At 37.3% G+C, this 17931-nt stretch overlaps 1 protein-coding gene across 1 annotated transcript in view; it reads right to left on the bottom strand.

Annotated features, from left to right (window-relative positions):
- The window catches only part of LOC108043568 (chaoptin), a 217810-nt gene extending 200859 nt beyond the window's left edge, over positions 1-16951 (bottom strand). Inside the window, exon 1 of the mRNA XM_044461346.1 lies at positions 16600-16951. The gene's annotated coding sequence lies outside the window, so the exon portion shown is untranslated. The remainder of the gene's footprint in view (positions 1-16599) is intronic.
- Positions 16952-17931: the final 980 nt, after the last annotated feature.

Here is a 17931-nt window from a genome sequence, read left to right as displayed (position 1 = left end):
GGAGTTAACGACATTATGCAAATTGGATTTAAACATTTACACTGCGCATCGCTGGAGAAATCTAAATTGAACCGGATGAAAAAGGGGGAAAACAATAATATCGAATATGGCAAATAAATACCAAAGCACTTGGGGGTTTTCAACATAATTTTTTGGTACTTTCAATTAACATTTATTTGTCTATATAATAAGATTGTGAAATTTGTATTTAAATTTGTTTTTAATTACTTATTAATGTCGTTTTTTTTTTGCTGATACTCGTCAGTATTTTCAGCTGTCTTCATATTTTAAAGAAGTCCCAAAGCAGCCACAAGGAAATGATTAAATTCTCTAGCTGAAATTCTATTTATATGCAGGAGTTTGGATTGTGAAAATCGTGTGGTAGGGGTAAAATGAAATTAGTTCGAGGAGGAGAATCAGGGGGAAAACGGGGGCATGCACCGGTTGCATGAACCTTTATTTGGATTTTATTATTTCATTGATTCGAGCCATTAAATTGATAGCAGATCATAAACATTGCCCGGCCACGTGACCTGGAGGCCAATCATTGAAAATTTGATTTTTCCTCACGGAAAAGTGCGACGGAGGCGGCAAAAGGGAAGAATGAGCCATGGCAAATGGCAAATGGCAACTTGGCCATAAATCAAAATATTGTTTGACATAATGTCGATTTTTCGGGGGCACAGCTGGCGACGCGGGCAGCAGTCGAAAAGTGAATGTAAAATGAGTTTTGGATTGTCGAGCATTTGCCATTTCTATTCCAAATGTATTTAAAACGGTGGCAGTGTGGGTTAATTGTGAGTCTAACTGAAGGAAATGGCACTCATTTATCAATTGGCTAAATTAATGTCTGCTCCTGGCCAAATTTTAAATTCGAGTTTTCGTCTGGGTCAGTTTTAAATCATTTTTTAATGCTCCTTGCATTTCATAAAATAAAAAAGTAAGAATAATCTATACATATTTGTATAAGTAAGATATTTATTTCTTAAAACTAACGCTTGTCAAAAACTCATTACCTAATTTAATTTCTAAGTATTTTTAATAAAAGTCTTATAACAAATATGAAAAAGAATCAAAAAATTAATTAACGTTTACTGACTTACTGTCTTAATACTTCATCATTTTCCAACTGACAAAAGTGCGCATTCAAGCCCAGTGCAAGAGCTCCAATCATTTCTTAATTTTCTCGGAAGCGCAGCTGTAACTTGCTCAAAAAATCTCTAAAAACCCCCTGAAACGCCCAAAAACATGACCAAGCAATTCATCTTAGTCGCCACCCATCAATTGACAGATTCGCGCATTGCGCTGAATTGTTTTTTCTACTTTCTTCGGCTTTTCGCTGGTCTTTTCCTTGGCTGCGCTGTGTTTGTGTTGCCTTTTATCGGGATATTTTTATCATAATTTGCTTCCTTGAAAGGCGAAACAGGACTAAAAAAAATATACTTCATGCTTTTCACATAATTTCAATGTCAAATTAGTTTGCCAAAAAAATTGCAACGCCATCGAAGGAAAAGACGTGGAAAGTGCTTGGGCAAATATTTTTTTTAGCACATCGCCGCTCGGCCGTCAGCTGGAAAAGTCCGGGGAAATGGGCAGGGGAAACGTCAATTTGCATAATAAATGAAAATGCATTGAAAAGTGGCAGAGACAGCTGCAAAGGAGGCGCCGGCAACGTCATTAAATGCAAAAGGAGCATGGTGGGCAAATAAAACAATCGACGAGGAGCAATTTGAAGGGGGATGGGCGGAAAGTGGATAGTGGAAAGTGGAAAGCGGAATGGAAAGCCAGGCAATCTAAGCAAAATCCCGACGAAACGTGCAGGGCCTGAAAAATCACTTCCGCATTTCCTTTGGCTTTCGGATAATAGTTTTCTTGTTAGCATTTTTGGGCCAACAACACACATTTGAACCACTTACTGTCATTTGCCAAGGCGCCGACCAGGCGCATTTTATGTAAAAAGCTAAAAAATATAATAATAAAACATGAAGTGGAGACTGGTCTGCCATCACCAATATGTAAATACTCTAATTTGAGATTCCCAAAGCAACTGTGCTATTTCGAATCTATGCACTGAACTATTTACTAAATTGTTTTTAAGCTAAATATTATAAAAACGGTGTGCAGTACGTTTTAAGTATGGTCTTTCACTTGAAAAATAAATAAAGGTATGAATGTATTTTCACTTATTTGAGCTACCTAAAAATCTCAGGTTTCCTATTTATTTTATAATTCAAAATATTCTCTTTTATGGACCGCACAAATTGAAATGCCTGAAGTAAGGGCATAAAAAGTGAGCATACTTATGGGGGCACATGTGTATGGCACACACTTATTGGCGAAAATTGTTGTGGAAAAGCTAGAAAAGTACTCGAACTGGCTAAAAGTGGCCAGAGCAACTGAAGACGCTTCCTGGCCTGCAGAGTGGCCCTCATCGAAGTTGCCCTTAAATTGCTAGCATTTTGCTGCCGAACAAGCTGCACACTTTGCCGCCCATTTAGCTTCGATGGCGAATGGCGAATGGCAAACGGCGATACTTTGGCGAAATTATGCAAGGAATTTCGCACAGACACTCAGACAGAGCTGCTGGGAAAAACAAATGTGAACGCAGGCAGGCACACAGCCACAAATACAGGGACACAAAAGGAAAGGGGAAACGGGGGACGGGGGACGGGAAAAGGGAAAATGCATTTGTGGCATCGACTGCCAGTTGACACACATATTTGCCATGCCAGCGACTTGGGGACATCGCCATACGAGTCAATGACACGGCAACCACTCTCCCTCGCAATCACCTATCAACGCCCAAACACCCACCAGCTACACTGAGCGAAATAGATGGCCAGTCCGAAAAAGTTGTCTTTGCTCCACACACATTTATCATACGAATCTAAAAGAATAACAGCTTATATACAAATTTGTTATTGTCTTTGCAAACATTTTAAGTTTTCTTATGAATAATATAATGATAATAATAACCCTCAAAAATATACAGTAGAATACGGTTATAACGACTCCGCTTATAATTTTCTTTTACTTTTGTTCAGCAATACATTTATAACCTATAAATCATAAATACAAATTTTATTTGTATCCAGACATATAGTCAATGAATTATTAAAGAAAAACAAGGGCTCCACTTGGACCCACTTTCTCCTATATTAAATATGAGTGCGATTTTTTCTCTGTGCATCAGACATTCCACCTCCGTAAAGCCCTGAAAACTGTCTGGGGAAATGACAGGCATCAGGAGTCAGCATCAATTTAAGCATCATTTTAACGTGTCATTTCAGCGTTTTGTGACGGAAATGTTTTGCATCATCGATACACCCACCCGCCTCGCATATAAATGCAACCGGAGTGAATGTGCCGACTGCATTCAATAATTTAATCTCTTAGCTCGCTCGGCAAGCTCTTTGTTAATTTTCCCAAAACAAATTTAGCCATAGCAAAAGCGGAATGGAAAAAATAATCTAAGAAAGTGCAAGGAATTTCAGCTTTTAGCCAAAGTATACGTGAGCCGATTCACTGAAGAAAAATGTATGAATTTTATCTTACTTGGGGGGATAATGAAATTAAATTCTGATCACTACAATGTTACCAGCATTTAAAAACAAATTACTAACTTTACCGTTTGTTTATTAATAGGAAATATTGTAGTTTCAAATAAGTATCAACGCTATTATATAAGTTCACTTTTTTCTGTGTATATATTAATGAGATTTGAGTTTGACTTTTGCTGCATTTTAGTGATTAAATTTGATGTTGATGAATTTGGGTTATTGGATCTGAAACTATTTTTTCTACAATGACGAAGAAATGTTCATTAAATAATCAGTTTTTGTTAATCTTTATTCAATACTCTTAAATTTAAAGCAAAATTTGTTTTGCATTTAAGTGATTCAATTTTCAGTTTACGAAATTTGATTATTAAATGTAGAATTTTTGTATGATCTTTGATCAACTATTATTTGAATTTTCATAACCTGTAGAAAAAATCCCTTTAACTTCTCCTAATTTTCCTAATCACTTAATTTCGGTATGACAAAAAAAAAAGGACAATCACAGCAAGATACCATTTACAGATTTTACTGAAACCCATAAATTAATAATTGAAACGATTCTGAATCAACAATAACGAATGTGTCGGGAAAATAAACAGAAATGGTGTTGTTTTTCCATTTACAAATGTCGCATGAATCGGCTGTCAATTATATAGCATTATCGTTCGCTTCTCGGGGTTTTGTGACCAATAAATATTTGATAATTTTCAGCGATTTTGCAGTCATTTTTCGTTGGCTAAAGGCGAGCGTTGAACGATGTTTGCACTTATCTATTTAAATTTGATTTTCCATTATAGCCATTCCTAATAGTGAAACGTGGCCAATAATTGTGAAATAATGGAAGAGCATATTGCATGTTTTCGGGAGCATTAAAGCCGCTTTGTCAGTTTATGATGGGCGCCCAATAACCTATTATGGCCCCAAAGGCAGTTGCCGCATTTCGATAACATATAATGAACATGTTTCGGCTGGCGTTCTTTTTTTGAACATTATTACTTTGGCGTTATTGTTGCAAGCAGCTATTGTTTGTTTATACACCGTTATCGGCTAATTATTTACAGTTTGCCACCCCCCAATTTCTGGATGGGTGGTTTCCCGGGGTTTCGGGTCTTGTATTTGCGCCAAATTGCCAAATTTGCATTTAATTGTAAAGCCCAATTCAAATTATAATTGTCCTTGATACAGATAATTTAATAACAAAAAGGATAGATTATCAAAGGGAGGGGAAAATTACTGGAAAATAGGACTAAGCTAATGTGATACAATAATGGAAATAGCAGGGGAATATAAGGATAAATCGATACTTTAATAGCATAATTAATGTTTTAATGTAACGATTATTTGTGATACTCGATGAAAGTGTTAAGAAATCAATTAAAAACACGAGATTACGATTTATAAAAAATATAAATTATGAAGCTTAAGTCTTTTTTAATATCTTCACAATTTTAAACATAAAAATTGTTTATTTTATTGTATAGTTAATTTTTGTCAAAGTGGCTTATCATAGACTTATTGGATCTGTTAGCTCTGTTTTATAATTTAAAATGAAAAAAATTGAAAATAAAGTTTTTCTGCCAACTTCTTTGGTGCTTGTTGCCTGAAGCCCCATAAACAGATTTATGTATAAATCATTATCGCTTGACTATCTGAATTTGATGAGGGGCCCCTTTTGGCCACGCCCATGTCAGTCCACATTAAAGCCAAATTGTGTGAGCGGTCAGTGTTTTTCGTGGCCAAATGCCAACTCATGCGAAACAGCGATAAAATTGCATTCAATTGTGTGAGTCTATCTGTTTGCATATGTGTGCGGAGATTGCACATAATTACAGTCGTATAATAATGAAATAATATAGCAATGTAATAAAATTAAAAATAATAAAATCCAACCCAGACGCCAGGGTCCTTTGGGTGAATCTTGTTTGACCTCTCGGGGGGCGGAATTATCGAAAAGTAAATAAGCCTGCACTCACACACGCGCAACCAAACGCACACACACGCACACACACACATACGCCAGCGGATATGCGAACTGTGAAATTGCGTAAGTGGGCGTGAAAGTAGGCGGCAGCCGTGTGCGCGCACTTCCGCTTCCGGTCATACATCACTCGAAGGCCCCATCTCCTTGGGCCGAGCTAACGTGTCTGGAACGCTATCTTTCGGTACACAGTGAACAAATCAGCAGGCGAATTCAATTTAACAAGGGTGCTGCAGAATGGTTTTAAAACTAAGCTTAGCAAAAATCAAAATTTCTTGGCTTCCAGCCTTCCGAATCCCTAATTCGTAATATTAGGTGGGGCGAAACCGACCGCCCTTTGTATTTCGCTGGTTGAGCCCCTCACAAAGTTGTGAGTAATACAAAAATAAAGCTTCTATAAAACAAGGAATATCAGTAATGCTTCCTAATGTGTTAGTTGTATTAACCTTTAAGTTACTTCGTCTTACACCGTCTTTGCTCTAAAGCTCAAATTAGATTTTTCCAAACCCAATTATTTTGCTTTAACCTCTGATGTGTTAAATAACTTAACATTTAATTGACGTATTTTTTTTTTTAAACGGAGAGGTTAGTGCAAATCTGACCCCTTTCAATGATAAGGCGTTGCATACTTTTGGTTGTAGTTAGTTAAGCATAAAAACACAAGTAAAAAACTAAGCTTATTCTCATTATCTTTAAAGTTCAATTTGGGGAGGAAGTTGTTTACCAGTTTGTCCTGGTACGTTGAAGTACTTACATCGTTGCAGCTGAACTGAATTCACCAAATATGATAAATTAAAATAAATTTTAAGTGTTTTTCCCAGTGCACTCGAACATACGCATTTCGGAGGTACCCAATTTGTGGCCAAAAAAGAGAAGGGGCATAAAGTGTTAGAGAGGGAGGGGTAACGGACCCAGACAGAGACAGCAAATGATGGAGTCCACGTAACCGAAAGCCGTAAACGCAGCATAACATAAAATATAAAATGCGAGCAAAACAAAAAGAAACTTTTTTGATGTTTAAATTATGTTGACATCCTTCTTATGTGAGCTCTCATAAAAAAGAACAAAAAAAAATAAATAAGAACAACAGCAGCCTCAGCGGCGTCGTCGGAGAAGTCGCATCATCAGATGAGAACGGGTTGAAACCGAAATTGGGATGGACCTTAAACCGGGGAACAGTGGGCCCAAAAAGCTCATAAATAGGTTACAGCTCCTACGTTTTAAGGTTAACACATTCAAGACTTTATTCATTTTTAATCTGATTTTGAATCATGTTGTTACTCACTTAAATAGTTAACAATATTGAACAATTAACAAAAATTAAATAAAATAAGGTTGAATGGTCTTAATCGGATTTTTTTTATCTAGATCATATGTACAAATATAAAACAAAAAGTAAAATCTTCTAATTGATACTTGATAAGCATCATGTTATTATTGATAGCTATCTAGTCAGCAGATCATTTTATTATAAAATATTTATATTTCACACCTTGCTTAATAAAATCAGCATTTATTTGTGTCACAATTTCGGTTTATATCCCTGAATTTACCCCACTGTGCCTTAATATGGAAACAAGCCGAAAAGGGCTCAGCCAGAGTCCCAAAGACGTTGCATTCGGCTCCAATGAAGGATGTGGGAATGGCTAAACGGACGAGTCCTGATCCACATCCGGCTGCCTAGCCGGGCTTCAGTTCGGGTTCGGGTTCGGGTCCGGGTCGCTGATTAGCGTATATGACGTATACGACATGTGTCCGTGTCTGTGTCCCTTTTTTGCGGCCACTCCGGGTATGTGTGTGCTGTTGCTTTGTCTTGTCCCTTTGAAAACCCTTTTTTGCCAAAGCATCTGTTCTTGTTTTCCCTTGTCCCTTTACCTGCCTTTTTTCATACACAAAGTTTGTTGGTGTTTGTTATATTGTAGCTATTATATTATTTTAAGTCCCACAAAGAGCTCATTAATTTCCACACATAAACAGTCCAAAAGAGGGACATGTGTATTTTCTCATAAAGTATAAAATGTAACTTAAAAGAAGGGAGGGTAAATGAAAAACATCTAAAGGCATATGTTCTGTGGAAAAAGAAAAAGATTGATCTAAAAATGTTTTCCTTGATTTTATACAACTTAATTTTTTGATCTCTTCATTCCTTTTTACTTGGGCTTCAATAATTCATATTTATTCATGCCATTTTCGGTATCTTTTGATCTGTTACTGCTTTGTTATCCATTAATGGCATATGCTTCACTACGTTATTATACAGTGGTGCTCAAAATCATAGTGGTCAAGGAAATTTCGCAAGACAAGACAATTGCTTATGTATAATGATTTTTTTTTTATTTTTATAAATAATAATTGTTCATATATTGATTTCTTTATTTGTGGTAAAACAATGAGCATCATTATTTAGTTGTGGAACTCTTAGTCTTCTAACTTTCTACTGCTTTTCTGATTTTTTTATATTGAGAACTTAATAATATCAAAAACAATTCCCAGTCTTCTACTATTTTTTTGGGCACAGCTGTTTGCATTAAATTCATGTTCCCCTCTTACAAACTAAGCCAATGGAGCCATAAATTATGAAACAGTTTTGTGCTGTTTAAGCATATCATAATGCGACGAGCCTCAAAGAGCCATCTTAGTCGTGTGGATACAAGATATATACATACATACCTAGCTATACATACATCCCTGATACTGGACAGCCACAAATCTACCCCTGTCCACCCGTTTTTTCTCTCCGTGTGTGTCCACAAGGGCTTTCATGTCTTTTATTTATTATTATGCAAGCCAGGAAAATCCAAAACCGCCTGAAATGATGCCACAAAATAATTTAAAAGTAATCAGGCAACAAATGTTTGCCTTGTTCCGGGGCACAAGCATTCCACCACTCTTTTGTCCCCAGTTCTTGGGATTATACCCAATTCCAGGGGATTCAGGGGAAAAGTTTTGCGGGCATTACTGAATGCATAGCCATCCTCGGCATTTGCTAATTGCCAGGCCCACTATAAATTTATTAAAGACGAGTTGGCAAATATGTTACTCCAAGGCATTTATAATTAATTAGCAGCACTAATTTGATGCCTTCGAATGGCCACAACAGTTGCCGCAATTTGTTTCCAGATGGAATTCGCTCGTCCTTCCGGAGAATGGAAAACATTTAACGGCCTATTCCAAGGTCATTCCAGCGAAGAATGGAGCACTCCTTGAAGCCTTCCCATGGCGGCAAATACCGCTCATTTGAGATCCACAAAAAGGGTATTCAAAAGTGTGGCTTTTACAATAAATATATGACCCAAACAATTTTTCTATGTTTGTTTATTTTATGAAGACAATCAATTTAGGAGGTCGAAATTCGAGTGCTTATATTGTATTATTTGAGAGAGAATTGTCAGAATTAGTTTAAGCTTGGTGGATAGTTAATTTATATTTCGAACAGTGCGTTTAGTTTGGAGTTGTAGGCTGCTGAGCATTAAAACCTTGTGTTTCGTTGGTAAAATACTTTCAAAGTATGTATTTCAACATTGGTTTTCATTAAACGAGTAGAAAATAAATAGTTTTTAAGGTGATTGAACGAAATATACATTTTTCACACTATCATAACAAACAAGAAAGGAAAGCTAACTTCGGGCGGAGCCGAAGTTGAAATACCCTTGCAGAATATTCTGCAAATTATATTCCCCAAAATTATTCATATGATGCATTCTTAATACTCATAAAAAATCCCAACTTCCTAACTTTAAAAACACCAAAGTTATGGCATTTCCAATCGTTCAGTTATGTATATGGCAGCTATAGAATATAGTCGGCCGATCCTAATGAAATTTGATATGTCGGATTGATTGGGCAAAAATAAAACCCATAGAAAATCCCAACTTCCTAACTTAACAAACACTAAAGTTATGGCATTTCCGATCAATCAGTTATATGGCAGGTATAAGATATAGTTGTCCGATCCTTATGAAATTTGGTAGGTCGGATTAATTGGCCAAATATAAAACCCATAGAAAATCCCAACTTCCTAACTTTACAAACACCAAAGTTATGGCATTTCCGATCAATCAGTTATATAGCAGCTATAGGATATAGTCGGCCGATCCTTATGAAATTTGGTAGGTCGGATTGATTGGCCAAATATAAAACCCATAGAAAATCCCAACTTCCTAACTTTACAAACACGAAAGTTATGGCATTTCCGATCAATCAGTTATATGGCAGCTATAGGATATAGTCGGCCGATCCCGGCCGTTCCGACTTATATACTGCGTGCAAAGGAAAGAAGGGTGTGTGCAAAGTTTCAATCCGATAGCTTTAAAACTGAGAGACTAGTTTGCGTAGAAACAGACAGACGGACAGACGGACAGACGGACAGACGGACATGGCTATATCAACTCAGGAGGTGATCCTGATCAAGAATATATATACTTTATAGGGTCGGAGATGTCTCCTTCACTGCGTTGCACACTTTTGACCAAAATTATAATACCCTCTGCAAGGGTATAAAAAGTCGAATTCGATATACCCTTGAAGCTAAAAATAATGTATATTATTAATTTATTTATTTTATAAAAACATATAAAAATTGTATATTCTGTTAAATTTTTCATTCGTTCCTATTCAATTCCTTCGATTTTTATAAAATTAATATTGTTTTTTTTTTTAAGATTTCTATTTTTCAAGTTAATAAAATAAAAGTTGTTGCAAGAAAAACGCAAATTTGTTCACCTTAGGTTCATATGGTCGAAACAAATTTTATAACTTTCGAAACATATGTCTTAAATAGTTTTCCAAAAAAGTCTATGTTTAAATTTTGGATAATGTGTGAAATGAATGTATGTTTCGCTCGATTTTCTGTTGACACACCCGATTATATAGCAATGTTACTAACTTCCGTCGGCCAGTGAGTTCCAGCTACATAAATTGCATTCAAAAGCGGATCGGGGAATTAGTTCGGGGTCGGCTTCATTTGCGAAACGCATGTGGGAACACGTAGTCCCCTTCTCAACCCTCCAAACCAACCCCCCTACCCCCCAGGTCCATTATCCAGCGCATTAATGAGCGACCAGAGACGCATTAATATGCCAACCGTCTGAAGTTTATATGCTTTTTGTCCAGCAGCTTTGACAAATTGAATTAAAACCAGAGCAGACACAAAAAACAAATAAAGATAAAGCAAAACAGATGACACTTGAGACAATGGCGATGTGCGAGTGAAGCATTCGAGTGCTCAAGTGATTGAAACGGAAGGAAGATGCGTCGGTCAATACAATTAGTTTTACTTAAGCAGCACTCAAATAATTTAAATTTAATTGGGGTCAAGAGTGCCCATGCGAGTGTGTGTGTGAGTGTGCGCGAGAGGGGTCCCCCACCAGAGACGTGGTGTCCTCCGATGTCTGCTGCATTTGACATTATCTAATTAGGCAGAAGGCAGCGCCTCGATCCCCTCCGCCCCCCTGCCCCTCCCATTGCGTGCACTCGAAATGATTTATTTCAGCTCCCTGGTCTGGCACACACAACCCACTCCCCCTCCTTATCATCATCATCCACCCTACGCCACTGTTCCAGAGCCTCGGACCGATGACAGCGAATGCCAATGTCATGGCTGCAGAAAGAGGGGTTTCCAAAGGGGGTCAGATAGGGGGGTGTCAACTGATGGAGGGGGAAGGGGAAGGGGGATTTAAATGGGTGGAAGAGGATAACAAAGGGCGTCTAAATGGGGTACACTCCGAGTAACGAAAATTACTGGTTGCATTCCGGATGTTGCAAGCACACACAATTGAATTGAACAGCGTTTCGTTGCTAAGACCAATGTAAGCAACCAATTCCAGGGCCCCACTCATCCAATTGTTAAATCATCTCTAAAACGAACCAAATCGGGTTGCCATTCAATATGGAAAAGCGACAGGCGGGGTTTGTTAAAGAGCCGAAACCAAAGGAAATTAAATGTATTTCCATGAGAGCTATAAACTTTTTCCGGATTTTATTTTCTATATTATTTAAAACTTTTCTCACTTAATGATTAGTAATATAGTTTGTGATACAGAAAATAAAAGAACATTGAAATAATTGGAATTAGAAAACAAGCTACATATAACACAAAACATTAATCGCATTGTAAATCGATTAACGCGTGTCAAACAAATCGATTAGATGGAACAGGGTTATCGGTCAATAATGTGAGATGCAAATTGTTTGGTAGTCGGGCGCCAAAGGCGTTATGTTCTCACAACCAAATCAATTACCAAACCAAAAGCCTGCCAAGTGTGCGAGTGAGACAAAGACAGGGGAGGGGGACAGCGAATCGGTTATGCACAGACACACTAATCAAAATTCACCGCAGAACCCAATTTTGTGCGACAGTGTAGGGAGTGGCGAATTCCATGGGTCCATTATATAGCCCACTTGGGCGCTCGCATGCAGGGCTACCTTAAATATTAAGCATGTTGCCAAATGGGAAGACACTCATACGTGCACTGAGAAAAACGGGGCTGATGAGGTAGAAATCACTTTAAGTTTTTTGATTATTATGCTAATGAACGAGGCATGTCATTCAGTCAGTTACTTCCATTTAATGCAGTGTGAAACTTAATATAAAGCCACTTAAAAGCAAGACTTATTATTTTCCAAATTAAATATTTAAGTTTTTTTTGTTTATTTATAACTAAATTCTTTGGTTTAACTTGAACTCATGTGCTTGGTAGCAAAAGTAGACTAAGAACCAAACATTTTTTCATTATATACAAAAATAGTTTTCAATAATTAAACAGATTTGTAGATAAGCAGTTTATGAATGATGAAATTTTAATAGTAAAAGCTTTATAATAATATAAACAATGCAAGCTTTAGATTAAAAAGAAAATGTGTAAAATGACAATAAAATGTAATAAGAAATATATCAATTTTAGTTTATATTTTAAACATTTTACACTTATATCCAAATGCAATATTTTTGTCAAGTGTGCTAGCTTTTTGGGGGCGTGGCTGTGGGCGGAAATGATGGTAACCGCAACATTTTAGTTGCATTTGCGACGCTCACCGCAAGAGGCAACGCCACAAGGACCAAGGACATTTACCTAAATTAAAGCTAATGAATTGCCTCTTCGCAGAGAGTACCACCTCCACCTCCTGCCCACCCCCTGCCAACCAGCCACGCCCCACCCGCTTGCGCCCACAAAAACCACACCCCCACCGCCCCCCGCAGTGCAGCCACTTTGCTGTCTGCTTTAATTTGCATTGCACTTGTGTATGTTTACATTTTTTATTTCATTCATTTTCATTCTTGTTGCGCCTTCTCGCCATCTATTTAATTTTTTCTTTTTGCCCCATTCCTCCTCGCCACTCCTCTTATTCATTTATTTTTCTACTTTTTGTGCTTTATTTTAATGAACAAGTGCATTAAATGGCCAAGGGGGAGGAAAAGGGTTGTCGGGGGGGCGGGGGACTGGGGAGCAGAAACGGACATGGCGAATGACTGAATGGCTTAGGCCTTAGACACTCACCCACACACACACACACTCTCACACACAGACACACCGATACTGGAATATGAATAGATGTGCTTAAATGTGTGCGAGCGAGAGGTTTCGAGGCGAGGAAGCGAGAGGGCGCGCACTAAAGTGAGGCCTCCAAATGAATGCCCAGCACCAAACAACATGAATGGCCCAAGAGCGTTGGACTGTGTCTTATTTTCAAGCCACCCAAATATATAAATATACCATGGTATCTACATTTTTGGCAAATAAACTTTACGAAATTAATAAATTAGTCAAACTCTTTGGAAGGTAAGCATTTAATTATTTATTTGCATTTAAGAATTGCTTTTAACCTTATAGTAGTAACTAGAAAAATGGCAAAACTATATTCTATATGAGTGAAAATCACACATAATAATATATGTAAATCAGTTTCAAATAAGTTTTCTCTGTACAGATAAAGTTGGGTTTCTTTCAATGTGACACCTCACGCCTTTCAGCTTTTAATTTAATTTAAACATATTAATCAATAACTTATTTTGGCACAACGTGATAAGTTTTCCTTTATTAGTTTAAAAATTAATGAGTAAACAATCAAGAAATAAAGCTACAAATTGTTCGCAATATTTTTTTTTTTCTTCTTAAAGCATATTTCCTATTCTCCTTTGATTATTTTGTAGTTTTAAGTAGAATATCGTTTTTGATTCAATCAAGTGAAAGTTGCTATGTTAAAATACCAAATAGCGATATTGAAATGTATATTTTGAAATAAATGAGAAAACAACTTAAGTAAAGTAAACCCCCTTTACGAGCACCCCACCAACAACACCATACTAATTACGGCACCTAAGCAAATGCAACTGGTTGCTTCGCGGAATGCACTCGAAAGACGTAGTTGCCGTATCCATGGCAGTGCAATTACCGATCCCAGGACACCAAGTCCATGTCCTCCGATTTGCCCCACTGTGCAATGAGGCGGGTGGCACGAATAATTGCCTTAAATTAGCGCTGCATTCGGGGAAGTGCTGCTAGCTGGGCGGGTGGACAGATAGAAGGACGTTGCCAGGCATCCACATCCACATCCACATCAGCATCAGCATCAGACTCAGCTTCAGATTCAGCATCAGCATCAGATTCAGAGTCAGAGTCAGCTCCAGTGGCAGTTGGCTCGTTACAAGTACTTTATGCAGTAATTGCAGTACTTGTCCCGACTGCTGCATTCAAGTGCAATTCTTTTTCGCTAATGAAAAGCGCAGCGCACAAAAATACAAAAATATATCTCATCATGCCAAATGGAATAAAGTTATCTGCTCGCCAGCAGAAGCTTCAGCTTTCACATAGAAACAGCTTAAAGACAATGAATGAATTTGATTTTCGGGCGAAAGTAGGTTCCCAAATGTATTCAGCAAAAAATATATAAATAATAATAAAAGCGAAAAGTTCTCCAAGCCTTTAACCAACTTATTTCTGGAGATGTTTATAAATTTAAAGAGCTGAATGGGGCAGTCGAATATTTATGTCATAAATATTTAGAGTTCTGCTTTCCTTCAGTAGCAAATTTTCTTGTTTATAGAATATTAAATATTAAAAAGAGCTCCCAAAAAAGCACAACTCCTTAAATATAAGAAAACATATCCATCAATTTTCAAGACACATTGATCATTTAGTTTCCCAAGTTTCGCCAGCAAAGTGTTATCCACACTTTGCGAAGTAATATTTTGAAATGTTAAGCATTTTTTGCCATTTTTCGCCTACCTCTGGCTGAGATTTCATTTCCAGTGGTTTAGGGCGTTGGGCATTCAACAACAAGGGGGTCTGCACAATTCCCGCTCAAATTTATGTGCCATGCCCTCCAGAAAGGCAGCAGCAAATGCACAAGGGTGAGAGGAAGATGCAACAAGGACGCGCACAGTGGGGGCGAAAAAATTGTAAACACTTATTTACTGTCCATTTCCGCTGGCTTTTGATGTGCCACTGGTATTTTGTGCTGCTCGGCTTACAGCTGGAAAAGCTGGAAAATGCATTAGGCAACATTTCCATTTGTATTACCATTTGTATTTGTATTTGCAGTCATTTTTCCTTGTGCCCGGGTGCCGAGTGCTTATTTATTCAGCTTGAGCTTTGTTTGCTGGTTTTTCACTTGCATTCCGCAGGGAGGTGCCACTGAGCCACGCCCACCGAACAACCGACCACCGCCCACCGCCCAACCATCCATATCCACCTTCCCTCACGATTCACCTGGCCAAATCAATTCCGTTACCCAACACACTCCAAACTCCAAGCCGTTTCTTTATATCGAAGAAGGAGTCGAAGGTGCAACATCTGGAGGCACAAAATGAAATGATACACGAGAACATTGACTTAAATACATTCCCTCAAAAATCATATCCTGTATATCTTGTATCTTGTATATCTTGAAAGAGGTTTCATAATAATTAGTTCAACAGCTTACTAAGATTTTACTACTATTTTTGAGAGGCACAATACATCGAAATGCCTAGAACAAAATTCCGCATTGAAAAACCACATGGTTGGCTCTTTAATTTTTCAAGCTTAGTTATTTTTTTTTTTTCACACAATTTCTTATACTTTTAACTCCAGAAACAGCAATAGAATAAACATAACTATGCGATTTTTGTACAATCCAAATATTAGCCCGACTTAATAAGTCTACATCAAACCATAACGCTGATCAAGAATATATAATTTTTGGCCAAATACTCACCCCGGAAGGTATATAAAAAATTTTCTAGCAAAAGAATAACAACAAAAAATGTTATTTGACAAACCATTCACAAGGTAAACAAAATTTCGCCTCTTATTTATTCATAATTAAACATATTTTTATTTACAATCAAACTGAAAAAAAATCAAGCAAGTTCATGTTTAAAAAGTTTTATTTAAAAAAAACTATTAGTTTAGTTAAGCAAACTGTGACCACTAAGCTGAAACAAATTTATGTGATGCGGTTTTTTATTAAAGTCTTTGGTATTTTCAATGGTTAAAATGTGTAATATATATATTTCACAAATTATTTGAATCATTTTCGCTCAAACTTTATTAAATTTAATAAAAAATGTCCAAGGACATTAAAAATGCTATTGACTTTTAATAATTTAGTAGCCTTTTAGGTGGCCCATAGAAAAAAGCTCATTGTGAATAATGTGCTTGGCGCATTTTCATTAAATGAGGAAAAGTAGCATGTTCTTTTTTTTTTAATATATTGATTCCATTGTTTTTTTTAGCTTGAAAGGGAATTATGGCCAACGAACAATAATATATTTATGTTCTCTGTTGACTTTACTAAACGAAGTGAAAGTTTCAGGGACCAGTGGATTTATTTTTCATGATTCTCTAACTTGCGGACCATGGAAAATATTTGATTTAATAAAAGCCTTGTTTTTGGGTATTTGTTTCAGCATTTTCCGCCCAGTCATCGTCAATCAATCAATTTGCCGCTGTCATAACAACTGTGCATCAGCAGAAAAGTTAGACCGCCGTTCCCCTAATTTCCCCGAAACGAAAGGCTCGAGCTGCGGTTTCTGCGGTTTAGTTTTTGGGGTTACGGTTGGGGTTACATCTTGGCACTCACCCGAGAAACTGGCACGTGTTTTTTATTTGGAGGGCTGCACTTTCTGTTTCGGATTTTTCTCACACACACATTGAACGCCACCAAAATAAAGCCAAAAAGTGCGCTTCTCCCGCACAAAAACTCTCAAAAAATAAATCAACACTCGCGTGGGGTCGGGATCACAAAAACTGAATAAAATATTTGTATTTTGAAATCAAATATTTGCATACGTTAGGTTTTTTTTTTTTTTTTATTTAAATTTCAGTGTTTTGCAATGAGTTTTGGAAATTGTTGGTTTGTTGGCACTCGTAAAATCTCGACAATGTCTGGCGGGCGAAATTCGAGCGTCGCCTTTCTGCTGGACCGCAGCAGTTGGAAAACGCGCAAAGACTGATTTTGCCGTCAGCTGCCGGCAACTGCATCCCGCTTTCGGCTCGGCTTTTCCCCGACCTCGGCGACTTTCCCCGGCGAAGCGGTACGAGCGGACCCGAGCTTCCGCCGACCATCTCAGCAGCATCCACGAAGTGGCTTGTTGCCGCAACATGTCGGCGGTATTCGTTGTCGTTCTCGTTCTCGTTGTCATCGGGCGTTCTTCGTCGTTCTTGCCTCACATTTTTTTTGTTTTTGTTGCCGCCGCCGCGAGGAAAATTCCCGCCGCGGGGGCAGCCGCTTTTCCTTTTTTCCACAGCGTGCTATTTTTGTTAACGCCGCCAATGCCGCTGGCTCACGTGTGCGTTAGGTCAGTGACGCTTCGCACGGCATCGTCTAGATGTTCAATTTATTTTCACACTGCAGATGCACTGGGGGAAAAGTGAAGGAAGCATAATTGACAGCTGCAAACACTGCATTTGAACAGAAAGACAAATATATGTTTATATTATATTATATTATAGAACATAAGCATTAATACTTAAAAAATCAAATAAATCATGTGATTTTCTTAATCAGAACACCTTTTATTGTTAAATACAGATATAATAAGTCAATAACCTAAAAATAATAATAAAAAATAAAGATAAAAATAAATAAAAAACAAAAGGTTTACAGTTCAAGTTTCTCAATTAATCGTCAGTATATTTAGGAGTTCTTTTAGGAGTGAGAAAAAAAATGTTTAAGTGCCCACATAGACACGAATAAATAAAATAGCTAACAATATAGCTCGATTACAAACCATTTAAACAAAAAATCTATTTTAATACATTCTGGAGTTCTATTAATAAATACTAATGTTTTTTTTTCAGTGTCCTCTTCTATTTGTTTAACAGTTTCCCTTTGCCTTTTCCCATTTATGTTTTTAGCTTGCGGTTTGCATTTATTGCTAACAGATGACACTGCTTGTCCGACGAGGGGGAT

This window comes from Drosophila rhopaloa, unplaced genomic scaffold (genome assembly GCF_018152115.1).
Source record: "Drosophila rhopaloa isolate 14029-0021.01 unplaced genomic scaffold, ASM1815211v1 contig_3, whole genome shotgun sequence".
Lineage (NCBI taxonomy): Eukaryota > Metazoa > Arthropoda > Insecta > Diptera > Drosophilidae > Drosophila > Drosophila rhopaloa.
This window is presented reverse-complemented; position numbering and strand designations above follow the sequence as displayed.